The sequence below is a fragment of the Somniosus microcephalus genome, chromosome 13, assembly GCF_052327205.1.
Source record: "Somniosus microcephalus isolate GS21.2 chromosome 13, FLI_Smic_1.0, whole genome shotgun sequence".
Taxonomy (NCBI): domain Eukaryota; kingdom Metazoa; phylum Chordata; class Chondrichthyes; order Squaliformes; family Somniosidae; genus Somniosus; species Somniosus microcephalus.
The window spans coordinates 8,698,639-8,725,352 of NC_140999.1; the positions used below are offsets into that span (position 1 = coordinate 8,698,639).

Consider the following 26,714-nt stretch of genomic DNA (forward strand, 5'->3'; position numbering starts at 1 on the left):
GAGGAGGAGGAGGAGGGGGGGAGAGAGGGAGGAGGAGGAGGGGGGAGAGAGAGAGGGAGGAGGAGGGGGGGGGAGAGAGGGAGGAGGGGTGGGAGAGAGGGAGGAGGGGGGGAGAGAGGGAGGAGGAGGAGTGGGGGAGAGAGGGAGGAGGGGGGGGGGAGAGGGGGGAGGAGGAGGGGGAGAGGGAGGAGGAGGGGGGAGAGAGGGAGGCGGAGGGGGGGAGAGATGGAGGAGGAGGGGGGAGAGCGAGAGGGAGGAGGGGGGCGAGAGCGAGAGGGCGGAGGGGGGGAGAGAGAGAGGAGGGGGAGAGTGAAAGGGAAGGGCAGGGAGGGAGGAGGCGGAGGTGGGGGAGAGGAGAAGGAGGAAAGGAGGGGCAAGAGAGAAAGAGGGAGGGAGGGGGGAGAGGAGAATGAGGGCCGGAGGGGGGAGGGAGAGGGATTGGATGGGGAGGGGCAGGGGATGAACTCCCTTCATCGCAGGGTCGGTTGGTTTTGTTTTCCATCCCTTCCCACTGAAAATGGCTGAGATATGACCGTGCATTATTTATGAAAATAGTTCTAAGTATGAGAGCTGGAGCAGCTGTCCACCAAGGGTTGTTCTGGTATCAATTTCTCTGCATTTTAAAAAAAAGATTTGCTTGGTAAATGATTGTAAAAGTAATTGGAATTTAATCTTTTCATCTTCCCCATTCACCACCCCTTCACAAAAAAACAAACCCCGGACTAAAAACTATTTTATTTAGGCACATATTTCATTCCTTTTGTTTAAAGAAATTTGTTTGGAGACTTCCCTGAGCTAGATTGCCGGCAGATGGGATCACAAAGTCTTAAGGCTATGGTGTAAGTTTATATGTAATCCTGTAGGAATGTCCAGTTCCTATCAAGAGACTGAGGTCGACTCGGGCGATCAAACAAACGATGTTTAATGTAAAACAAACTGAGTTTAACAAACAAATGCACAACAACTACGAATACATGTCTCGTCAGTTCGGAGGCTCCACGAGGACTGCTTGGGCGGTCCCGTGGCTGGCGTCATGACGTCATCACGTTTTTCCCCGCCGGTGGGGGATCACGTGATGAACGGTGTGACGTCATCGCGTTTGCCCGCGCTCTTAAAGGGACTGCGCTCTGTACATGCAAACAGTATATACAGATACAGACTCGGGCTGTAGCTAACACACTGTTAAAGGGAATTATATACAGTTGATCAGAGTCCCTTAGTGGCTCCGCCACAATCCTGTATTTTGGCTCCTCAAATGGATTTAAGGTGGAACTGCACAGTTTGGATTTAATCTGAGACAGCGAGATGTTTTGGGATGCAATGAGATATTTTCTTCACCTCCCCTCCCCTCCCTCCTATCCCTCCCATATCTTTATTTTAGTTTTATACATTTTGTGTGGGGAGATAGGGCTGAGGGGCAATACTCGGCCTGAGCGTGTTGGCAATAACGTGACAGATGGAGTACAATGTGAGGTTATTCACTTTGGTAAGATGAATAGAAAAACAGAATATTTTTTAAATGGTGAGAAACTTTTAAATGTTGATGCTCAGGGACATTAGGTGTCCTCGTACAGGAAACACAGAGAGTTAGCATGCAGGTACAGCAAGCAATAAGGAAGGCAAATGGCATGTTGGCCTTTATTGCAAGGGGTTTGGAGGAATTCTTGCTACAATTGTACAGGGCCTTGGTGAGACCACACCTGGAGTACTGTGCACAGTTTTGGTCTCCTTATCTAAGGAAGGATATACTTGCCTTGGAGGCAGTGCAACAAAGGTTCACTAGATTGATTCCTGGGATGAGAGGGCTGTCCTATGATGAGAGATTGTGTAGACTGGGCCGATACTCTCTGGAGTTTAGAAGAATGAGAGGTGATCTCATTGAAACATACAAGATTCTGAGGGGGATTGACAGGGTAGATGCTGAGAGGTTGTTTCCCCCTGGCTGGAGTGTCTAGAACTAGGGGGCATAGTCCTCAGGATAAGGGGTAGGCCATTTAAGACTGAGATGAGGAGGAATTTCTTCACTCAGCGGGTTGGGAATCTTTGGAATTCTCTACCCCAAAGGGCTGTGGATGCTGAATCATTGAGAATATTCAAGGCTGAAACAGATGGATTTTTGGACTCTCGGGGAATCAAGGGATTTGGGGATCGGGCGGGAAAGTGGAGTTGAGGTCGAAGATCAGCCATGATCTTATTGGATGGCGGAGCAGGTTCGAGGGGCTGTATGGCCTACTGTTCTTATTTTCTTATTTGATAACTTGGGAGACAGGATATATATACACAACAGCACAACATGGCTTCTGGTAAGAACCGTACTGTATATGGCTTTATTATTATATACATCCGTAGTCCACCAGGTGGCTCTAATACATTTCTCCCTCCTTATTGAAGAAGTTAATCATCGCAAATAATCATTGTACATGACTTGCATGGTATACACAACTCTTGGTATACATTTCTCAAATGGAACCCATTTTATGTTTCCAAATTCTACTATAGAATTCTATAACACAAACAAAATATATTAACTTACTTTCCATATTTACAGATTAAACTTAACCACTGGTTTTCTGTTTTGAAGAGGATACCTTCTTTCTTGAACAGAACTTTCAGATTTTTTTGTAGGACTTTGACTCATTCGAGGCTGAGCCTGCGGTGAATTTTTCTCCAAGGGCTGACCTTGATCTACATTTGGACTCTCTACACTTTCAGACTGTTTGTCTGCCTGACTCAGGCTCAAATTAAATTCTGACTTACTCTTGGACTTGTTTCTGGTACGTCTGATGTAGGATTTGCTTCTGGTACTGATGCGCTATCAATTACTCATAAAAGACTGAGAGTTAGAAGAGTAACTAAAGGCTTTTATTAACAACAGAATGGAGGTCTGCCTCGAGTGGTCGACCGGTCCAGGATACCAAGGGCTGGGGAGCAGTCACCTTTATACTAGGACCTGTGGGAGGAGTCAGCCGAGGCATGTCCAGGCATGTACACAGTGGAATACAAACAGGACAAACAGGAATACAAACAGTGGTTTACCACATTCACCCCTTGTTTAAAATTGAGTCCGGCGGGGTGAAGTGTATTAAAAGTTAGTGTATTGGAGTCTCTCCGGAGGTCTTGTCTGCCGCTGTGATCGGCGTGGCGACGGCAGGGGTAGTGAAGCTTCCGGCGTCGAGTCCAGCGTAGGCTGTGGCACAGGCGTGTCGTCCTCGTAGATGTCGAGCGGGTCGCGGGGCCCAGGCCTGCCGTCTGCTGGGGCTGGATATCGGATCGTGGGGGGGGGTGGTAGTGGGTAGTGGGTTACTGTGGTCCCCGAGGGTGCAAGGTCTCTTATGGAGACTGTGTCCTCCCGCCCGTCCGGGTATGCGATGTAAGCATACTGGGGGTTGGCGTGGAGGAGGTCGACCCTCTCGACCAGGGGGTCCGTTTTATGGGTCCTCACGTGTCTTCTCAGTAGGACTGGCCCTGGGGACGTCAGCCATGGCGGTAGCGATGTCCCTGATGTGGACTTCCTTGGGAAGACAAACATTTTCTCATGAGGGGTGGCGTTAGTGGCAGTGCAGAGCAGTGACCGAATAGAGTGGAGCGCATCGGGGAGCACATCCTGCCAGCGGGAGGTTGGAAGGCCCCTAGACTTTAAGGCTAGCAGGACGGCCTTCCAAACTGTCGCATTTTCTCTTTCCACCTGTCCGTTCCCCCGGGGGTTGTAACTGGTGGTCCTGCTTGTGGCAATACCCCTAGTTAGCAGGTACTGACGGAGTTCGTCGCTCATAAACGATGAGCCCCGGTCGCTATGGATATAGCTGGGGAAGCCGAACAGGGTGAAGAGGTTGTTCAGACATTTAATGACCGTGGCACTGGTCATGTCCGGGCAGGGGAAGGCGAACGGGAAACGGGAGTACTCATCAATAATATTGAGGAAGTACACGTTGCGGTCGGAGGAGGGGAGAGGCCCTTTAAAATCAACGCTCAGGGGCGAGTGGCTTTTATCAGGTGGGCCCTGTCTGGTCTATAAAAGTGTGGTTTGCACTCAGCGCAGACTTGGCAGTTCCTGGTCATGGTCCCTGACCTCCTCAATAGAGTAAGGCAGGTTGCGGGCCTTGATGAGGTGGAAGAACCTGGTGACTCCCGGGTGGCAGAGGTCATTGTGGAGGACCCGTAGTCTATCGATCTGCGCGCTGGCGCAGGTGCCACGCGATAGCGCATCCGGGGGTTCATTTAGCTTCCCGGGCCGGTACAAGATCTCGTAGTTGTAGGTGGAAAGTTCGATTCTCCACCTCAAGATCTTGTCATTTTTGATTTTGCCCCTCTGCTTGTTGTTAAACATAAAAGCAACTGAACGCTGGTCAGTGAGCAGGGTAAATCGTTTTCCGGCCAGGTAGTGCCTCCAATGACGCACAGCCTCCACAATCGCCTGGGCCTCCTTCTCAACAGCGGAGTGTCTGGTCTCCGGGCCTTGGCGGGTTCGTGAAAAGAAGGCCACGGGTCTCCCCGCCTGATTGAGGGTAGCGGCCAGGGCAAAGTCGGACGCGTCGCTTTCCACCTGGAAGGGGATGGATTCGTCCACTGCGTGCATGGTGGCTTTGGCAATGTCCTCCTTGATACGGTGGAAGGCTAAGCGGGCCTCTGCCGTCAAGGGAAAAGAGGTGGACTTGATCAGCGGACGGGCCTTGTCCGCATAGTAGGGGACCCACTGGGCGTAATAGGAGAAAAACCCTAGGCACCTCTTCAGGGCCTTGAGGCAGTGGGGCAGTGGAAGTTCCATAAGGGGACGCATCCGGTCGGGGTCGGGGCCGATGACTCCGTGTTCCACAACACAGCCAAGGATGGCGAGGCGGTTTGTGCGGAATATGCACTTCTCCTTGTTATATGTCAGGTTTAGGAGTTGGGCGGTGCGGAGGAATTTTTCAAGGTTTGCATCATGGTCCTGCAAGTCACGGCCGCAGATGGTCACATTGTCCAGATATGGGAAAGTGGCCTGCAACGCATTTTGATCTACCATCCGGTCCATCTCCCTTTGGAAGATGGAGACCCCGTTGGTGACGCCAAAGGGAACCCTAAGGAAGTGATAGAGGCGGCCGTTTGCCTCAAAGGCAGTGTACTGGCGGTCCTCAGGGCGGATGGGGAGCTGGTGGTACGCTGATTTCAGGTCAATGGTCGAGAAGACGCGGTACTGCGCGATCTGGTTGACCATATCAGCTATACGGGGGAGTGGGTAGGCGTCCAGCAGGGTGTAGCGATTTATTGTCTGGCTGTAGTCGATGACCAGGCGCTGCTTCTCGCTGGTCTTAACGACCACAACCTGGGCTCGCCAGGGGCTGGTGCTGCCCTCAATAATCCCTTCTTTCAGGAGCCGCTCCACTTCGGTTTTAATGAAAACCCTGTCCCCGGCACTGTATCGCCTGCTCTTTGTGGCGATGGGCTTACAGTCGGGGGTGAGGTTAGCAAACAGTGGTGGGGGTGTGACTCTGAGTGTGGAGAGGTTGCACCTGGTGCGCGGCGGGCAATTTGGAAGCTGCTGGCTGCGGACTGTGAGTGGGGGTAGGGGTCCACCGTACGCCATCGTAACACTTTTAAGGTGGCACTGAAAATCTAACCCCAGCAGGACGGCAGCGCAGAGGTCAGGCAAGACCAGAAGTTTAAAATGATCGTACACGGTCCCGTCTACTACGAGTGTCACCACGCAGTAGCCGCCGATGTCCGCCGACTGGGACTCGGAGGCCATAGAAATCCGCTGTTGCGCAGGCAGGACTGGGAGAGAGCAACGCCGCACCGTGTCGGGGTGGATGAAGCTCTCCGTGCTCCCAGAGTCAAAAAGGCAGATTGTATCGTGACCATTTACCTTAATGTCCATTGTGGAACTGGCCAGTTGGTGCGGTCTCGCTTGGTCCAGTGTAACGGATGCCAGCGTAGGGGTCGGTGTGTCGCTGCGGGTATCAGATGAGGCGGTGTCGGGGGCCTGCTGCGTCCCGGCTGTCGTCCAAGATGGCGGCGTCCATGATCCCCATGTGGCTGGAGGCGTCCAAAATGGCTGCTGTACCGGTGATTCGCACACGGCCGGGGAGGTCCAAAATGGCGGCCCGCATGGCCCACACGCGGCGCTGCTGGGGTTCGGGGTGGCTTTGGCCCTGCAGACGCTAGCGTAGTGTCCCTTCTTCCCGCAGCCCGAGCAGATCGCGTTTTTCGCCGGGCAGCGCGCTCTGGGGTGTTTTGCCTGGCCACAGAAGTAGCATTTCTGGCCTTGGGGCACTGCTGTCTGGCCTTGGGACACTGCTGCGGTAGTTGGGCCGTTGTTGGGGTGTGGCTGGGGTGGCACGGCGCTATGAGGCGGTCCTACCGTGTCCCAGGCTGTCATTCCCCGCGGCGTCCACGGTGCAGAGGAGTAGGCATCCATGCCCTGGTAGGCTGCATCCAACGATAGTGCGAGTTCAGAGGCCTTGTTGAGGTCGAGGTTACTCTGCTCCAACAGTCGCTGTCGTGTGTAATTGGATCTGTGGCCCGCTACAAAAGCGTCCCGGATAAGTTCCTCTGTGTACACGGCGGCCTTTACATCCTTACAACCACAGGCCCGGCCAAGCACAGACAGTGCCTGAAGGTATTCCACGGTCGATTCCCCAGGTTGTTGTTTACGACTCCCCAGGAGGTGCCTGGCGTACACTTCGTTCACTGGGCGCGTGTACTGGTCCTTGAGGAGCTTGATAGCATCCGCGTACGAGGTCGCGTCTTGGATGACCGAGTACACTCGGTGGTTCACTTTGGAGGTCAGGACATCCAGTTTGTCCTCGTCCGATTTGATTGCTTCGGAGGCGGTCAGGAATTTTTCGAAACACTTAAGCCAGTGAGTAAACTTGGTGGATGAGTCCGCCTCCCGATGATCTAAGTCCAGGCATGCTGGTGTGAGGATCTTCTCCATTATAAAAATGTTGTTAATAAAATTGATGCGCTATCAATTACTCATAAAAGACTGAGAGTTAGAAGAGTAACTAAAGGCTTTTATTAACAACAGAATGGAGGTCTGCCTCGAGTGGTCGACCGGTCCAGGATACCAAGGGCTGGGGAGCAGTCACCTTTATACTAGGACCTGTGGGAGGAGTCAGCCGAGGCATGTCCAGGCATGTACACAGTGGAATACAAACAGGACAAACAGGAATACAAACAGTGGTTTACCACAGGTACTCTGCTTGTAACAAGACTATCTGACTCATCAGAATAAATTGAATCACCCCAGCTTTCAACTCCTTCCACATCTGTAGGTAAGATGTGATCATACCTAACCTTTCCTTGATCAAACATCTCGACCAAATATGTGCGAGGACCACATATCTTCACTACTCTTCCTGGTGACCACTTTAACCATGTATGCTGATGGTTCTTCACTCTAACCTTCTGGTTCAACTTCACACTTCTCTCTCTGATTCTACCTTTATCATGACTCTCTGCCGTGATTGTTTCTCTTCTACGGACTGTGCCAAGTTTGGTTTTAACAAGAAGAACCTGGTTCGTGGCTGTTGTTTGAGAAACAACTCTGCTGGTTTTCTACCAGTCGTGGTATGAGGAGTATTCCGATAGGTAATCAAACAATTTGCCAGTTTGTGGTCCAACAACAACTGACGTTTCTTTGGATTTGGATCCAACATTTGCTTGACGAGGGCACGTTTGACAATTTGTACTGTGCGCTCTGCTGCACCATTTGAAGCAGGGTGGTACAGTGGAACTTTGGTATGTTTCACACCGTTTCTGCTCATGAATTGTGTGAACTCTTCTGAACAAAATTGCGGCCCATTATCAGACACAATTTCTTCTGGGAGGCCGTATGAAGAAAACAATCTTCACAAATTGTCTAGTGTTTTGTTTGTTGTTATCCGCATCGGAAACACCTCTACCCACTTCGAGTGACTATCTATCACTATGAACAATTGCTGTCCTTCTAGCTCAGCAAAATCTACATGTAACCTTTGCCACACTCTGGGAGGCCATTTCCATGGCTGTAATGGTACTGATGGTGGTTTCTTGCTCACCGATTGACATGTTGTTCACTGACTGACTATGTACTCTATCTCTTTACCTAAACCAGGCCACCATAAGTAACTGTGTGCAAAGCTCTTAGTCAAGCACATTCCCAGGTGTTGGTCATGAAGATCTCCTAACAATTTAGACCTGAACCTATTTGGGATATCCACTCTTGCTCCCCACATGATACAATCTTTATCCACTAACAATTCATTCCTACGAACGAAGTATGGATGGCTATCTTCCTCTGATACCTGGTTTGGCCATCCATTTGCTATGTAATCATACACCTTTGACATCATTGGGTCACGTTTGGTTGCCCTACCAATCTCTTCAGCTGTGACTGGCAGCTCAGCAATGTATGAGAAATAGAACACTTCTTCCTTATTGGGTGTAACTTGTGATGGGGATGGCAACCTGGACATAGCATCAGCATTACTGTGATCAGCTGATCGTCTGTACTCAACGTCATACGTATACGCTGACAAAATCAAAGCCCATCTCTGCATTTGGGCTGCAGCTAAGGTTGGAACTGGGGACTTTGGATGGAGGATTGCTGTCGGGGGCTTATGGTCAGTAACTATGACCAAACAAGTATTTGTGAAACTTCTTGACCCCAAAAATCAATGACGAAGCTTCCCTTTCGATCTGCACATAATTCTGCTCACTGGCACTGAGAGTGCGTGAAGCAAAAGCAATTGGTCTCTCCTCCCCACTATCTAGTACATGAGAGATCACTGCCCCAGCTCCGTACGGAGAAGCGTCACATGCTAGCTTGATCTTCTTGGATACATCATAGTGAACTAACATGGTACTCTCTGCTAACCGGCTTTTACACTCTTCGAATGCTGTGTCGCATTCTTTTGACCACTTCCAAGGGACCTGTTTTCTCAACAGCTGATTCAGTGGCTGTAACAATGTAGCCAAGTTTGGGAGGAACTTTCCGTAATAATTCAAAAGACCCAAAAATGATCGAAGTTCAGAGACATTCTTGGGAGTGGGTGCATTTCTGATTCCATCCAGCTTTCCCTTGGTTGGATGTGAACCATCTTTGTCTGTTCTGTGCCCTAAGTACTCCACTGAGTTTTGAAACAACTCACACTTGTGAGCTGTCACTCGTACTCCATGCTTCTCTAGCTGTTTGAGCACTTCATTCAACACCTCATCATAGATTTACCTGTTTGGTGCTGAAATGAGTATGTCATCCAAATAACACACTACCCCTTCAATCCCTTGCAAAATTTGCTTCATCACCCCCTGGAATATGTCGGGGGCAGAAGACACTCCAAATGGTCGCCTATTGAACTGATGTAGGTCTCAGTGAGCATTTATAGTCAAGCATGACTTGGACTCTTCATCTAACTCAAGTTATAGGTAGGCGTTTGTTAGATCTAACTTTGAAAACATCTGGCCACCTGTCGGCATTGTGTACAAACCTTCCACATTTGGCAACTATTGGGTAGATTACACTCTAGAACCTGGTTTACGGTTACCTTATAATCACCACACAACCTTACCTTACTAAAAATTGACGGTTATCTACCAGATTGAGAGCACACGGAATTGGAGGTAGCCTTTTGACTTGGGTTGGAAATTGGATGGGAGGTAGCAGATGGAGAGTGGGCATCAGATACTCTGGTTGGTGAGATATGACAAGTGGCGTTCCCCAGGAATCTGATCTGGGAATCTCCAAAGTTTCACCATATTTGTTAATGACTTGGATGAAGGAATAGTGAGTTGTATATCGAAGTTTGCTGATGACACTAAATTTGGATTTGTCCTCTTAATTTAACCCTCTTAGCCCCAGTATCATTCTGGTGAACCTGCACTGCTCCCCTCCAAGGCCAGTATATCCTCAGTGGAGGCACTGCAGTGCCAGGGCTGGCAGGAGGGTGTAATTACACTGGAAAAAGTTTACATAACCAGTTTCCATAATCAACGTGAACGCAGGAATTTCTAACGGACATATAAAAAAAATTAAGGATAGAATGTATGACTTTAAAATGGCACTGACTTGCCTTGGTCCAGTTATCCCTCACCCTCTGACCCTCCTTCGTGTGAGGATCAGCGCAGTGCCACAGGAGGTCAACTAGTATAAATAAACGGTCTAAATATAAGGGGCGGAGTGCGTCCGAATAAAAGTCCGCACGCATCAAACAGGTTTCGCCAGGTTGCGCTCATGCCCACATCTCCATATTGAGGAGAATACCGTCCTTGACCAGAGACTTGACCACAGAATCCAGTGTGGTACTGAGGGAGTACAGCACTGTGGGTGGGGGGGGGGGTGCAATATTTCGGATGGGACGTTGAACCAAATCTGCCCCCTCAGGTGGGCGTAAAAGATCCTATTTGCAGTATTGCGAAGAAGTTCTCCCCGGTGTCCTGGGGTCAATATTTAATCTCTCGACCAACACCGTTTTTAAAAAAAAAACAGATGATCTGGTCGTTATCGCATAGCTGTTTGTGGGAGCTTGCTGTGTGTAGATTGGCTGCCGCATTTCCCTACGTTGCAACAGTGACGACACTTCAAAAAAAAGTGCTTAATTGGCTGTAAAGCGCTTTGGGACGTCCTGAGGCTGTGAAAGGCGCTATAGACATGCAGATCTTCTTTCTTTTACCCAATTGTTAAATTCACAGAGCTATTTGCAGTGGGTCCCAGGCAGGCCCTGTAATGAAACCACCAGATGGAATGAGTGATCCACAGGAGCACATCTAAAGCAAGAATGTTTATACACAGTGCCGCTGTTCTACGCAGACATTCAAATTCCGTTTACTGTCCGAGATTCTGGGAATTGTACTTTTTTTTTGGGGGGAACCACGTCGAACTGTTTTTTTTTCTGTAAGAACTGCGAGCCTTGATCGTGACTCGATAAGATTAGAGCTCGGCCGTTCAGGGGTGATGTCAGGAAGCACTTCTTTGAATAAATGGCAGCCGACACGGATTTGTTATAGGCAGATCATGTTTGATGAACTTGACTGAGTTGATAGTGCGGTTGATGTTGTGTATATAGACTTTCAAAAGGAGTTTGATAAAGTGCCGCATGATAGACTTTTTAGCAAAATTGAAGCCTATACGATTAAAGGGGCAGTGGTTGCATGGATATGAAATTGGCTCCGAGTCAGAAAGCAGAGAGTTGTGGTGGGGGGTTGTTTTTTCAGACTGGAGGGAAGTGTGCAGTGTTGTCCTCGAGGGGTTGGTATTAGGTCCACTGTTCTTTCTGCTTATACATTAATGAGCTGGACTTGGGTGCACAGGGCATAATTTCAAAGTTTACAGATGACACGGCACTCAGGAATGTAGTAAATAGTGCGGAGGATAGTAACAGACTTCAGGAGGACACAGACAGACTGGTGAAATGGACAGACATGTGGCAGATGAAATTTAATGGTGAGAGGGCTGTCCTATGATGAGAGATTGTAGAATGGAGTTTAGAAGAATGAGGGGTGATCTCATTGAAACATACAAGATTCTGAAGGGGATCAATAACCAGGGGACATAGTTTCAAGGTAAGGGGCAGGAGGTTTAGAGGGAATTTGAGGAAAAACTTTTTCACCCAGAGGGTGGTTGGAATCTGGAACTCACTGCCTGAAAGGGTGGTAGAGGCAGGAACCCTCACAACATTCAAGAAGCATTTTGATGAGCACTTGAAACGCCATAGCGTACAAGGCTACGGACCAAATGCTGGAAAATGGGATTAGAATAGACAGGGCTTGATGGCCGGCACGGACACGATGGGCCGAAGGGCCTCTTTCTGTGCTGTATAATTCTGTGACTCTATGATTGACAGGGTAGATGCTGAGAGGTTGTTTCCCCTGGCCGGAGAGTCTAGAACTAGGGGTTATAGTCTCAGGATAAGGGGTCATTTAGGACTGAGATGAGGAGGAATTTCTTCACTCAGAGGGGTTGTGAATCACAGAAATCACAGAAACCCCACAGTGCAGATAGAGGCCATTTCGGCCCATCGAGCCTGCACCGACACATATCCCACCCGATCCCGTAACCCCTACACCAACACATATCCCACCCTATCCCGTGTATTTAATCCCCCTAACACTAAGGGTCAATTTATCATAACCAATCATCCTAACCCGCACAACTTTGGACTGTGGGAGGAAACCGGAGCACCCGGAGGAAACCCACGCAAACACGGGGAGAATGTGCAAACTCCACACAGACAGTCACCCGAGGCCGGATTCGAACCTGGGTCCCTGGCGCTGTGAGGCAACAGTGCTAACCACTATGCCACCGTGCTGATCTTTGGAATTCTCTACCCCAGAGGGCTGTGGATGCTGAGTCTTTGAGTATATTCAAGGCTGAGATCGATAGATTTTTGGACTCTAGGGGAATCAAGGGATATGGAGATCGGGAGGGAAAGTGGAGTCGAGGTCGAAGATCAGCCGTGATCTTATTGAATGGCGGAGCAGGCTCGAGGGGCCAAATGGCCGACTCCTGCTCCTATTTCTTATGTAGAAGTGTGAAGTGCTACATTTTGGTGGGAAGAATGAGGAGAGGCAATATAAACTAAATGGTACAATTTTAAAGGGTGTTCAGGAACGGAGACACCTGGGGGTTTATGTACGCAAATCTTTGAAGGTGGCAGGACAAGTTGAGAAGGCTGTTAAAAAGGCAGATGGGATACTTTAGCTTTATAAATAGAGGCAGAGAGCACAAAAGCAAGGAAGTTATGCTAAACCTTTATAAAATACTGGTTAGGCCCCAGCTGGAGTATTGAGTTCAATTCTGGGCACCGCACTTTAGGAAGGATGTCAAGGCCTTGGAGAGGGTTGCAGAGGAGATTTGCTAGAATGGTACCAGGGATAAAAGACTTCCTACGTTCAGTCCGTAAGGGTGACCCCGAGCTTCCGGTCGCCTGTCATTTTAATTCACCGCCCCATTCCCACTCGGACCTCGCCGTCCTTGGCCTCTTGCATTGTTCCACGGAAGCGCAGCGTAAACTCGAGGAACAGCACCTCATCTTCCGATTAGGCATGTTACAGCCTTCCGGACTCAATATCAAGTTCAACAATTTCAGATCATAACCTCGGCCCCTATTATATTTTTACTTATATTTTTTATCCACCCCTTTGTTTTGGTTTCCCCACCACCCACCCTTTCTTTTCTCTCTCCCACATGGCAGCTGTCTCCCATTCTGCCAGTGCATTTCACACCTAATCTGAGCCGCCTTTTGTCTCCACTAGTCCTATCACCATCTCGTCTGGTTTTGAATACCTCTTAATGTCTCTTCACTTCTTTTGTTCTCTCCCAGCCCTGCCTTTCGATCTATTTCATTTCCTTTCCGGTTTTGAAAAAGGGTTTCGACCCGAAACGTCGACTCTAATTTCTCTCCGCGGATGTTGCCTGGCCTGCTGAGTTTTTCCAGCATTTTCTGTTGTTATTTCCTACATGGAGAGACTAGACTGGAATTGTTCTCTTTAGAGCAGAGAAGGTTAAGAGAAGATTTGATAGTGGTGCTCAAAATCATGAGGGGTTTTGATGAGAGTAGATCGGGAGAATCTGTTTCCAGTGGCAGGAGGGTCGGTAACCAGAGGACACAGATTTAAGATCATTGGCAAAAGAACCAGGGGGGAGAGGAAACATTTATTTTATGCAGCGAGTTGTTGTGATCTGGAATGCGCTGTGTGAAAGGACGGCAGAAGCAGATTCAATTGTAACTTTCGAAAAGGGAATCACATGACTAGTAGATGTGGAAATATTTGCAGGACTATGGGGAAAGAGCAAGGGAGTGCGATTAATTGAATCGCTCTACCAAAGAGCTGGCACAGGCCCGATAGGCTGAATGGTCTCCTTAGCTACCACTTTATGATTGTATGATTCATTCTATGAACTAATCTACGTAAATTAAGTGTCACATTCTAACCACTCCCTGCACCTTGTGACTCGGAGGCAAGATTGCTACCACAGAGCCAAAGGCAACAGCAACAACAACTTGTATTTATGTAGCACCTTTAGCATAGTAAAACTTCCCAAGGCGCTTCACAGGAGCGTTATCAGACCAAATTTGACACCGAGCCACATAAGGAGATATTTGGGCAGATGACCAAAAGCTTGGTCAAAGAGGTTTTTAAGGAGCGTCTTAAAGAAGGAGATAGGGGTAGGGAGGTGGAGAGATTTAGGGAGGGAATTCCAGAGCTTAGGGCCTCAGCAGCTGAAGACATGGCTGCCAATGGTGGAGCGAAGAAAATCGGGGATGCGCAGGAGGCCAGAATTAGAGGGTTGTCGGGCTGGAGGAGGTTACAGAGATAGGGAGGAGCGAGGCCATGGAGGGTGACATGAATTGGTTATTCATGGAAGAAAGACTTGTGAAGTGATGCTGAGTGGCCTGCGGGTGGCGCTGTCCAGGAGAGCACGGGCCCAGCTTGTGCAGGGACATTCTTAACAGGAACTAGTGAAGGACACAACTAGACCTCCATGTTGTAAAACAGTTGATTAAAGCTTTGTTTAACGCTTAGACCAAGTGCCTAGTAGTTTTCTTATGTCAGAGGGATTTGAAAACAAGGATGTGACTTTTTAAATTGAGGCGTTGCTGAACCAGGAGCCAATGTAGGTCAGCGAGCACAGGGGTGAACGGGACTTGGTACGAGTTAGGACATGGGGCAGTCGAGTTTTGGACGACCTCAAGTTTACATAGGGTGGAAGGTGGGAGGCCGGCCAGGAGTGTCTTGGAATAGTCAAGCCTAGAGGTAACAAAGGCATGGATGAGGGGTTCAGCAGCGGATGAGCTGAGGCAGGGGCGGAGACGGGCGATGTTATGGAGATGGAAGTAGGCGGTCTTAGTGATGGCGCAGATATGTGGTCGGAAGCTCATCTCGGTGGTCAAATGCGACACCAAGGTTGCGGACAGTCTGGTTCAGCCTCAGATAGTTGCCAGGGTGAAGGTGGCTATGGGAATGGAGTTTGTAGCGGAGACCTAAGACAGTGGCTTCGGTTTTCTCGATTATTTAGTTGGAGGAAACAGCTAGCTTAATGATCTACAGTTAAATTTAATACAGTAAGTTGCCCCAGTCGGTAAATGTATCACCTCTTGTGGAATGAGCCATACAAACTAGGTAGGGTCATCGCTGTTTGTGGGATCTTGCTGTGCACACATTGGCAGCCTCGTTTTCTTACATTACAACAGTGACTACACTTCAAAAGTACTTCATTGGCTGTAAAGCGTTTTGGGACATCATGAAAGGGGCGATAGAAATCCAAGTCTTTCCTTATTCTCCTTATTTGCGTTACAGTTGGAGATACTGCGTTCAAGCACAATGCCAGAATTAAAAGTAAACGGATTCTGCCCGCCAGTCAGGGCTTGGTTGAGTCGGGGAACAGGATAAAACCGCAAATGTGTTTACAGTACAGCTCAGTGCGAGGTGAAGTCTGTGCCAAACAAAAGGGCGGCTGAACAACCAGGGCCCCACTTCACAACGTGTCCAGTTGCGCTCAACATTTTAAACTGGTATAAAAAAACAGAAAATGCTGGAAATACTCAGCAGGTCAGACAGCATCTCTAGAGAGAGAAACTGAGTTCTCGTTTCAGGCCGATGACCCTTCGTCAGAACTGGCTGACAGATGCTGTCTGACCTGCTGAGTATTTCCAGCATTTTTTATTTGAGATTTCCAGCATCCGCAGTACAGGTAGACTATCCTTTATCCGAACTTCCGAAAACCTCTAAAAACCGAAAGTTTTTTCGTTCAGCGTAAGTCGTGCGCACGACATGACCAGAGTGGCGCACGACTTACGCTGAGCAGGGCAGAGGGTCACAGAGTTCCCTCCTGGGTTGGAGATTGCAGGCCGAGCCGGGCAGTGTGAAGGAGGTACCGGGAGAGTGAACCCAACAATACAGCGGCCCGTCCGATAGCTGCAGCGGCCCGTCCGATATTCTTTTCTCCCCCCCCCCCGCCGACCCCGACCCCCCGGCCGACGCCGACCCCCACCCCCGACAAATTTCCCAGTCTTATAAAATACCATCTGAAATCCGAAAACCGAAACTCAGCTGGTCCCAAGGCTTTCGGATAAGGGATAGTGTCCCTGTATTTTGTTATTGTTCTCTCTCTTTGTGAGCCAGAGGGCAATGTTTGAAACGGATTTCCAATGATTGTTTATAGAATGGGAATGATATGTGACTCCTCGCTCTCGCCATTGGGTTGAGACTTGTCCAAACCCGTCTCTGGTAGGGCAGCGAGTACCGAGAGCAGGATACTTTTATGAGCAGCTTTTTTTTTGCATTGCCGCAGTGTTTAGTTGGGATTCCTGGAGGCCAGTGCCCGTGGCTTGGCTCCCTTATCCCAGTACCCGACTCGGGAGACCCATCAGAGACTAAAAACAGCGGCCAAATTCAGGCCGCAATCGTGTCCTTTTGTGTTGTTGGCGCAGAGCAGTGCATGCTGGGAACATGCGTCAGGATATTGTGCGTAATCGCCCCGCCATTGGCGGCCGTGCCTGTAGCTGCCTAGGCCCTAAGCTCTGGAATTCCCTCCCCAAACCTCGCCGCCTCTCTACCTCGCCTTTTTAAGACACTCCTGAAAACCTACTTCTGGTTCCTGGGATGGGGGGGATTGTCCTATGAGGAGAGATTGAGTAGACGAGGCCTATATTCTCTAGCGTTTAGAAGAATGAGAGGTGATCTCATTGAAACATACAAAATTCTTACAGCGCTTGACAGGGTAGATGCAGGGAGGATGTTTCCCCTGGCTCGGGTCGAGAACCAGGGGTCACAGTCTCAGGATAAAGGGTCGGCCATTTAGGACTGAGATGAGGAGAAATTTCTTCACTCACAGGGTGGTGAATCTTTGGAATTCTCTCCCCCAGAGGGCTGTGGAGGCTCAGTCGTTGAGTATATTCAAGACAGAGATCGATAGATTTTTTAATATTAAGGGAATCGGAGATAGTGCAGGAAAATGGAGATGAGGTGGAAGATCAGCCATGATCTTATTGAATGGGCTCGAAGGGCCAAATGGCCGACTCCTGCTCCTATTTCTAATGTTCTTTGAACGTGTTTTTGCTCACCTGTCCTAATATCTCCTTATGTGGCTCGGTGACAAATTTTGTTTGATAATCGCTCCTGTGAAGCACCTTGGGACGTTTTACTACGTTTAAGGTGTTATATAAATGCAAGTTGTTGTTGTGACACAGCCTGCCAGTCCCCGGCAGGCTTCACAACAGACGCGCGATCCTCTGCGCCCGATGTTCTGACACGGGATCCCGGTGTGCGGCAGAATCGCGAATGTGGAAAACCTGTTATTCCTGCTCTAGTTCTCTCCCCTGTGCTACTGGCGACGGTTCTGATTCTCGCTGGGGTACGGGGTCCCACAGGTATCTCCACCAACCTGGTCCTTCTAGACACTGATTTTAAAAAAAAGAAAGGACTTGCATTTATATAGCACCTTACACAACCTCAGGACGTCCCAAAGCACTTTACAGCCAATGAAGTGCTTTTTTTTTTGAAGTGTGGTCACTGTTGTAATGTAGGAAACACGGCAGCCAATTTGCGCACAGCAAGCTCCCACAAACAGCAATGTGATAATGACCAGATAATCTGTTTTAGTGATGTTGATTGAGGGATAAATATTGGCCCCAGGACACCGGGGAGAACTCCACTGCTCTTCTTCGAAATAGTGGCCCTGGGATCTTTTATGTCCACCTGAGAGAGCAGACGGGGCCTCGGTTTAACGTCTCATCCGAAAGGCGGCACCTTCGACAGTGCAGCACTCCCTCGGCACTGCACTAGAGTGTCGGCCTAGATTTTTGTGCCCTGGAGTGGGACTACGAACCCATGACTTTCCGACACGGAGGCGAGAGTGCTGCCCTCTGAGCCCTGGCTGACGCAAGCATTATGATTTCATTGGGAAAGGTTCCCTTGGCTTATGTTGGGACTTTGTTGCTTATTTGGGCTGCTTTTAGTTTGATTGTTGACTGGGGCTCCGGGATAACTCCCCTGCTCCTTGTCATATAGCTCCAACGGTGGGTTTGGCGTCCATCTGAACAGGTAGACCGGGTCTTGGCTTAACGTCTCAACCGGGGCGGGGGTGGAGTGCACCATTCCCTCAGTACTGCATCGAAATGTCAGTCTAAATTATGTGTGACATACTGAGACAAGCCGAAACTTTCCAAGCAAGTTCATACAGGACAGTGTATGGTGCATGTCGAGGTGGGGTAAGTAGACAACCTTGGGCTACGTACAGGCCACAAACCTGTTGAGGTAGAAGATCAGCCCATGATCTTATTGCAGGGAGGAGCAGGCTGGAGGGGGGCCGCATGGTCTGCTCCCGCTCCTGATTCTCATAGTTGAAATCACATAAGACATAACAGGAACAGCAAAAAATACTGCAGATGCTGGAAATCCGAAATAAAATGTTGGCAATGCTCGGCAGGTCAGGCGGCATCTGCGGGGAGAGAGAAACCGAGTTAACGTTTCAGCTCGGTGACCTTTCGTCAGAACTGGAAGAAGTTAGAGAACTTTTTTAGGAAAGAGGGGAGGGGAGAACAAAAGGGAAGGTCTGTGATCGGGTGAAGGGCAGGAGAGATTACAAGACATAAAGGGATGATGGTGCAAGGCAAAATGGGCTGGCAACGGGCAATGCTCCCGCTAACTCCTGTGCAAATTTCTCGCGCGTGCGCGGTTATTTCAGCGGTAAAGCTGTTGAGTGGCCGGCACATCTCAACGGGGGACATTGGTAACGGGACAAGTAAAGAAACAAAAGAGGAGCTGTGACTGGTAACAGCAGAACCATTACCTGAACCTGCTGTCCAAGAAAATGGCAGCGCCGGTTAAGATCTGAAGTTGTTGAAGTCGGAGTTGAGTCCGGTAGGTAGTAGAGTGCCGATCCTCGAGCCTCCATTTGGCTTCATTGGAACAGCGTAGAAGGCCGAGGACAGAGTGAGACGGAGAACTGAAGCGCGATTTCAACTGTCTTTTTTTTTATTTGCTTATGGGATGCAGGCGTCGCTGGCAAGGCCGGCATTTATTGCCCATCCCTAATTGCCCCTTGAGAAGGTGTTGGTGAGCTGCCGCCTTGATCCGCTGCAGTCCGTGTAGTGAAGGTGCTCCCACAGTGCTGTCCGGGAGGGAGTTTCAGGCTGAGTGCAGGCTGCAACGGCTAAGTGCAGTCATTATTGTGACGGTAAAAGTGAGAGGCAATCTGATCTGACCTTGGCACAAGCCAAAAAGAACCCTCTGCTGCAAATTGGTCACTTGAGTCTTGTTACACCCCATCTGTGATGTATATAATGCGCCAGTATCCAACTTCAGAGACCGTTGTTAAACGTCCATCTAGTACTGCATGCTTTCTGTTCTCACGATTTAAAAAAAACAATTTACGGGAAGAAGCTGGATAGCAGTCGAGCAAAAGTTGCCATAACTGGAGAGACAGCGTTACAAATGGTGCAGCTCCTCTCAATCAACCGGCGTAGATTCATCTGCTGAGCCTGGAGTGAGGGGCCAGAGATCTGTGTGTAGAAATGGTGCCCCCTCATTTTTGCACTGTAAAATCACTGGCCGTACAATGTACAACAGAATTGTGAGCCAGCCAGTCGCAGCAAGGTAGCGCTCATTTAATCTAGGATGTATCTGGCTAGTTTTGCCGTAGATATACCATGGATAACAAAAGAACCAGAGGTGAGATGAGGAGAATTTTTTTGTTTATTTTGTTTTACGCAGCGAGTTGTTGTGATCTGGAACGCGCTGCCTGAAAGGGTGGTGGAAGCTGATCAGTAGTAACTTTCAAAGAAGAATCGGCAAATACTTGAAAAGGAAAAAATGTGCAGGGCTATGGGGAAAGAGCAGGGGTTGTGGGACTAATTGGATGGCTCTACCAAAGAGCCGGCACAGGCATGATGGGCCATAGAAACATAGAAGATCGGAGCAGGAGTAGGCCATTCGGCCCCTCGAGCCGCTCGGCCATTTAATGCGATCATGGCTGATCATCCAAATTCAGTACCCTGTCCCTGCTTTCTCCCCATATCCCTTGATCCCTTTAGCCTCAAGAAATATATCCAACTCTTTCTTGAATATATTTAATGAATTGGCCTCAACTGCCCTGTGTGGCAGAGAATTCCACAGGTTCACCACACTCTGGGTGAAGAAATTCCTCCTCATCTCAGTCCTAAATGGCTTACCCCTTATCCTTAGACTGTGACCCCTGGTTCTGGACTCCCCCGCCATCGGGAACATCCTTCCTGCATCTAGTCTGTCTAGTCCTGTTAGAATTTTATAAGTTTCAATGAGATCCCCTCTCATTCTTCTAAACTCTAGCGAATATAAGCCTAATCGACCCAATCTCTCCGCATACGTCATTCCTGCCATCCCAGGTATCAGTCTGGTGAATCTTCACTGCACTCTCTCCATGGCAAGAACATCCCTCCTCAGATAAGGCGACCAAAACTGCACACAATACTCAAGGTGTGGTCTCGCCAAGGCCCCGTACAACTGCAGCAAGACATCCTTGTTCCTGTGCTCGAATCCTGTCGCTATGAAGACCAACATACCATTTGCCTTCTTAACCGCCTGCTGCACCTGCATGCTTACCTCCAGCGGCTGGTGCACAAGAACACCCAGGTCTCGTTGCACTTCCCCTTTTCCCAATCTATTGCCGTTCAGATAATAATCTGTCTTCCTGTTTTTGCCTCCGAAGTGGATAACCTCGCATTTATCCACATTATACTGCATCTGCCATACATCTGCCCAATCACCCAACCTATCCAAATCATACTGGAGTTTCTCTGCATCCTCCTCACAGCACACACGCCCACCCAGCTTTGTGTCGTCTGCAAACTTGGAGATATTACATCTAGTTCCCTCGTCTAGATCACTTACATATATTGTGAATAGCTGGGATCCTAGCACCGATCCCTGCGGTACCCCACTAGTCACTGCCTGCCACTCGTAAAAAGACCTGCTTATTCCAACTCTTTGCTTCCTGTCTGCCAACCAGTTCTCTATCCAAGACAGTACCTTACCCCCAATCCCATGTGCTTTAACTTTACACGCTAATCTCTTATGTGGGACCTTATCGAAAGCCTTCTGAAAGTCCAAATACACCACATCCACTGGTTCTCTCTTATCTATTCTACCAGTTACATCCTCAAAAAATTCCAGTAGATTAGTCAAGCATGATTTACCTTTTGTAAATCCATGTTGACTTTGTCCGATCCTGTCACTGTTTTCCAAGTGCTCTGCTATTACATCTTTTATAATGGACTCTAGCATTTTCCCCACTACTGATGTCAGGCTTACCGGTCTATAATTCCCCGTTTTTTCTCTACCACCCTTTTTAAATAGTGGGGTTACATTAGCTATCCTCCAATCCATGGGAACTGTTCCAGAGTCTATCGAATTTTGGAAGATGACCAATGCATCTACTATTTCTAGGGCCACTTCCTTGAGTACCCTAGGATGTAGATTATCAGGCCCTGGGGATTTATCGGCCTTCAATCCCGTCAATTTCCCTAACAATACTGATTTCATTCAATTCCTCACTCTCATTAGACCCTGTGTTGCCCGACATCTCTGGGAGATTATTTGTGTCCTCCTTTGTGAAGACAGAACCAAAGTATGTATTTAATTGGTCTGCCATTTCTTTGTTCCCCATTATAAATTCCCCTGATTCTGACTGCAAGGGACCTATGCTTGACTTCGCCAATCTTTTTCTCTTCACATACCTGTAGAAGCTTTTACAGTCAGTTTTTATGTTCTCTGCAAGCTTACTCTCATAATCTATTTTCCCACTCTTAATTAATCCCTTTGTCCTCCTTTGCTGAATCCTAAACTGCTTCCAATCCTCAGGTTTGCTGCTTTTTCTGGCCAAATTATATATCCTCTCCTTGGATCTTATGCTGTCCCTAATTTCCTTGTTAGCCACGGTTGAGTCACCTTTTTTGTTTTATTTTTATGCCAAACTGGGATGAACAAATTCTGTAGTTCATCCATGCGATCTTTAAATGTTTGCCATTGCCTATCCACCGTCAACCCTTTAAGTAACGTTCCCCAATCCATCTTAGCCAACTCGTGCCTCATGCCATCATAGTTTCCTTTATTTAAATTCAGGACCCTAGTCTCTGAGTCAACTAATTCACTCTCTAATTTAATGAAGAATTCTATCATATTATGATCGCTCCTTCCTAAGGGGCCTCGCACAACAAGATTGCTAATTAATCCTTTCTCATTACATTATACCCAGTCTGAGATGGCCTGATCTCTAGTTGGTTCCTTGACATATTGGTCCAGGAAACCATCCCATATACACTCTAGGAATTCTTCCTCCACAGTATTGTTACTAATTTGGTTAGCCCAATCTATATGTAGCTTAAAGTCACCCATGATAACTGCTGTGCCCTTATTGCACGCATCTCTAATTTCCCATTTAATGCCATCCCCAACCTCAGCATTACTGTTTGAGGGTCTGTATACAACTCCCACTAATGCTTCCTGCCCCTTGGTATTTCTCAGCTCTGCCCATACAGATTCCACATCATCAGAGCTAATATCCTTCCTTACTATTGTGTTAATCTCCTCTTAAACCAGCAATGCTACCCCACCTCCTTTTCCTTTTTTCCTGCCCTTCCTGAATATTGAATACACCTGGATGTTGAATTCCCAGCCTTGGTCACCCTGGAGCCATGTCTCCGTAATCCCAATTATACCATATCCGTTTACATTTATTTGTACAGCTAATCCATCCACCTTATTACGAATGCTACCCGCATTAAGACACAAAGCCTTCAGGCTTGATTTTTTAACACTCTTAGTCCTTTTAGAATTCTTATTTACTGTGGTCCTGTTTGATTTACACCCTTGATTTCTCTGCCTTCCACTTTTGCCGAATGGCCCCCTCCTCTGTAGTAAGATTCTATGATTCTATTTTGTCCTTGACCACTCCAATCCTGGCACGCATGACAAATGCCGACATAACGTGATTCCAAAACATTTCTGTCCAAATTATGCATCCAGTTGTACGTCAATTCTTGTGACATCATTTATTTTGCATTATGTTAGGAATGCTAGAGGACAGAGACACTCGACTACCATAAACACAATGACGCTTGCAAACCGCGGTGCAAAAGGTCGCGTGACTAATTGTCAACCAACCCCTAAAAACAGATCAGCTGGCCATTATCACATTGCTGTTTGTGGGAGCTTGCTGTGCACAAATTGTCTGCTACATTTCCTACATTACACCAGCGACTACACTTCAAAAAAATCACTTCATTGGCTGTCAGGCGCCTTAGGATGTCCTGATCAACGCTCGCGTTATGCTGCGTGGCCACGCAGCGGTCTGGATGTCCCGCTCGCCGGCTTTTCAATACAAGAAACTGCACATGCGCGAAAATCTGAATGGGCCGCCCAGCTCGTTAAAGGGGACCGCGCACCCCAAAAAAATAAGAGGGAACATTGGTCCTGAGATCGTGAGAGGTGCTATATAAATGCAACTTAATTTTTTTTTAACCTGGCATGGAGTCTGTGAAGGTTAAACCAGGCACAAGGAGAGAAAGTAGCAACCCGTGAAAATCACCTTGAAGTGTCCCTTTAGCCTCTAATGGAAAATATATTTGTGTCAACACCGAGCAGTAGTTTTCCAGTTTGATGAACCACAAGAACTGGTTATTGGCTGCAGCATGTGACAGGCAAGCCACAGGGACTCGTTAACACCAAGGGAGAGGGTGCAGTGTAGACTCAGTAAGATGGCATCGGGGATTAGGAACGATACCGGGGCCGAGGGACGCGAGATACCGGGGCCGAGGGACGCGAGGTACCGGGGCCGAGGGACGCGAGGTACCGGGGCCGAGGGGCGCGAGGTACCGGGGCCGAGGGGCGCGAGGTACCGGGGCCGAGGGGCGCGAGGTACCGGGGCCGAGGGGCGCGAGGTACCGGGGCGTGAGGTACCGGGGCCGAGGGGCGCGAGGTACCGGGGCCGAGGGGCGCGAGGTACCGGGGCCGAGGGGCGCGAGGTACCGGGGCGCGAGGTACCGGGGCGCGAGGTACCGGGGCCGAGGGGCGCGAGGTACCGGGGGGCCGAGGGGCGCGAGGTACCGGGGGGCCGAGGGGCGCGAGGTACCGGGGGGCCGAGGGGCGCGAGGTACCGGGGGGCCGAGGGGCGCGAGGTACCGGGGGGCGCGAGGTACCGGGGGGCCGAGGGGCGCGAGGTACCGGGGGGCCGAGGGGGGCGAGGTACCGGGGGACCGAGGGGCGCGAGGTACCGTGACTGAGGGGCGCGAGTTATTTCCTCTGGTTGGTGAGTGAGTGATGGCGGGGTGAGGAAGCATCTATTTAAAAGTATGTTCCAAAGAGAGTGAGGAGATGTTAGAAGCAATTTCTTTTTACAATCATACAGCACAGCTGGAGGCCATTCGTCCCATCATTGAAGGAGCTATCCAATTAGCCCCAATCGCCCTGCAAATCTTTCTCTTTTCAAGTATTGATCCAATTCCTTTTTGAAAGTTACTATTGAATCTGCATCCACCGCCCTTTCAGGCAGCGCATTCCAGATCACAACAACTCGCTGCCTAAAAAATATTCTCCTCATCTCCCCCTCTGGTTCTTTTGCCAATTATCTTAATTCTGTGTCCTCTGGTTACCGACCCTCCCTATCTACACTTCTCAAAACCCCTTTGTCATTTTTTGAGCGCCTCTCTTAAATCTCCCCTTAACCTTCTCTGCTCTGAGGAGAACAACCCCAGCTTCTCCAGTCATTATTATGTAAGGGTGGTTTGCTACAGGCCGTACTTGAGGCAGGAACCATTGCATAGAAACATAGAAGATAGGAGCAGGAGTAGGCCATTCGGCCCCTCGAGCCTGCTCCGCCATTTAATGAGATCATGGCTGATCATCCAAATTCAGTACCCTGTCCCTGCTTTCTCCCCATATCCCTTGATCCCTTTAACCTTAAGAAATATATCCAACTCCTTCTTGAATATATTTAATGAATTGGCCTCTACTGCCTTCTGTGGTAGAGAATCCACAGGTTCCCCACTCTCTGGGTGAAGAAATTCTTCCTCATCTCTGTCCTAAATGGCTTACCCCTTATCCTTAGACTGTGACCCCTGGTTCTGGACTCCCCCGACCATCGGGAACATCCTTCCTGCATCTAGTCTGTCTAGTCCTGTTAGAATTTTATAAGTTTCAATGAGATCCCCTCTCAGCCTTCTAAACTCCAGCGAGTACAAGCCCAATCGACCCAATCTCTCCTCATACATCATTCCTGCCATCCCAGGTATCAGCCTGGTGAATCTTCGCTGCACTCCTTCCATTGCATCTTTTAAAGTGAGAGTAAATCAACATTTGAAGTGGTGGAATGACACCAAGCTTTGGGGAGAAAGCAGGGCGGTGGGATTAATGTTGGATTACTCCAGGAAAGAGCCAGCGCAGACATGATGGGCCCAAGGGCCTCCTCCAGCGCTGAGGCGAGGCCTTGTGCTGCCGCGGCTATGTGCAATCTGGCTTTGGCCGTGTGAACGTCATTTGTCGCCTCTGCACAGTGGGCATTGGACGCGTTGCAGGTAACCAACACGATCGTTCAGAAGGATCTGCTGCTGAGGGTGAGATGAAGAAGGGGCGGAGGCTGGGGGTGGAGCACAAAACCCCACCGGAGACCAGATGGGCCCAATGGCCTGTTTCTGTGCTGTTCATTCTACGTAAGCTGCTAATCGGGCACGTGTTGAAGTTTTAATCAAACTCCGCGGTTCTTCCATCCACACATTGAATCCCGAGCCAAATGTGACGATTTAGCTTTGATATTGGGAGGTCTGCAGGTGACACCCAGAACGCAGAAGATAAGTTCACACCTGGTTATCACAGCACCCCGCCATCAAAGTTCCTTTGCACTCCGCCCAGTGACTGTCTTTAACGGGATCTGGGCATCGCTGGCAAGGCCGGCATTTATTGCCCATCCCTAATTGCCTTTGGAGAAGGTGGTGGTGAGCCGCCTTCTTGAACCGCTGCAGTCCGTGTGGTGAAGGTGCTCCCACAGTGCTGTTAGGGAGGGTGTTCCGGGATTTTGACCCAGTGACGATGAAGGAACGACCAAGTCAGGATGGTGTGTGTGACTCGGAGGGGAACTTGGAGGTGGTGGTGTTCCCATGCGCCTGCTGCCCTTGTCCTTCTAGGTGGAAGAGGTCACGGGTTTGGGAGGTGCTGCCGAAGAAGCCTTGGCGAGTTGCTGCAGTGCATCTTGTAGATGGTCCACACTGCAGCCACGGTGCGCCGGTGGTGGAGGGAGTGAATGTTTAAGGTGGTGGATGGGGTGCCAATCAAGCGGGCTGCTTTGTCCTGGATGGTGTCGAGCTTCTTGAGTGTTGTTGGAGCTGCACTCACCCAGGCAAGTGGAGCGTATTCCATCACACTCCTTACTTGTGCCTTATGGATGGCGGAAAAGCTTTGGGGAGTCAGGAGGTGAGACACTCACCCACGCAGCTCATAGGGAATGTTGGGTGGCGGTGTTCCCATGCGTCTGCTGCCCTTGTCCTTCTGGGTAGGTGGAGGTCCTGAGACCGAATCCTGTGAAGACCAAATCCTGTCCCCTTTTTTTTTTAACGCTGGTCCTTCAGACCGCCCAGCTGTTTGACCTCTGGCTCACAGCTGGCTGTGTAAAACCTCCGCCTATGCAACATGGCGGCACCCACGCCAGTGTTCCCGGCAAGCTGCGCGGCCGATCACTGCTGCGGGGAACCTGCGCAGCCGGCTGGCCTGCATGTCAGTGTAAAAACTGC

At 49.3% G+C, this 26,714-nt stretch overlaps 1 protein-coding gene across 1 annotated transcript in view; it reads left to right on the top strand.

The window, feature by feature from the left end:
• Positions 1-26,714, top strand: part of LOC147108032 (beta-1,4-galactosyltransferase 2-like) — a 70,381-nt gene that overhangs the window by 954 nt on the left and 42,713 nt on the right. The window lies entirely within an intron of this gene.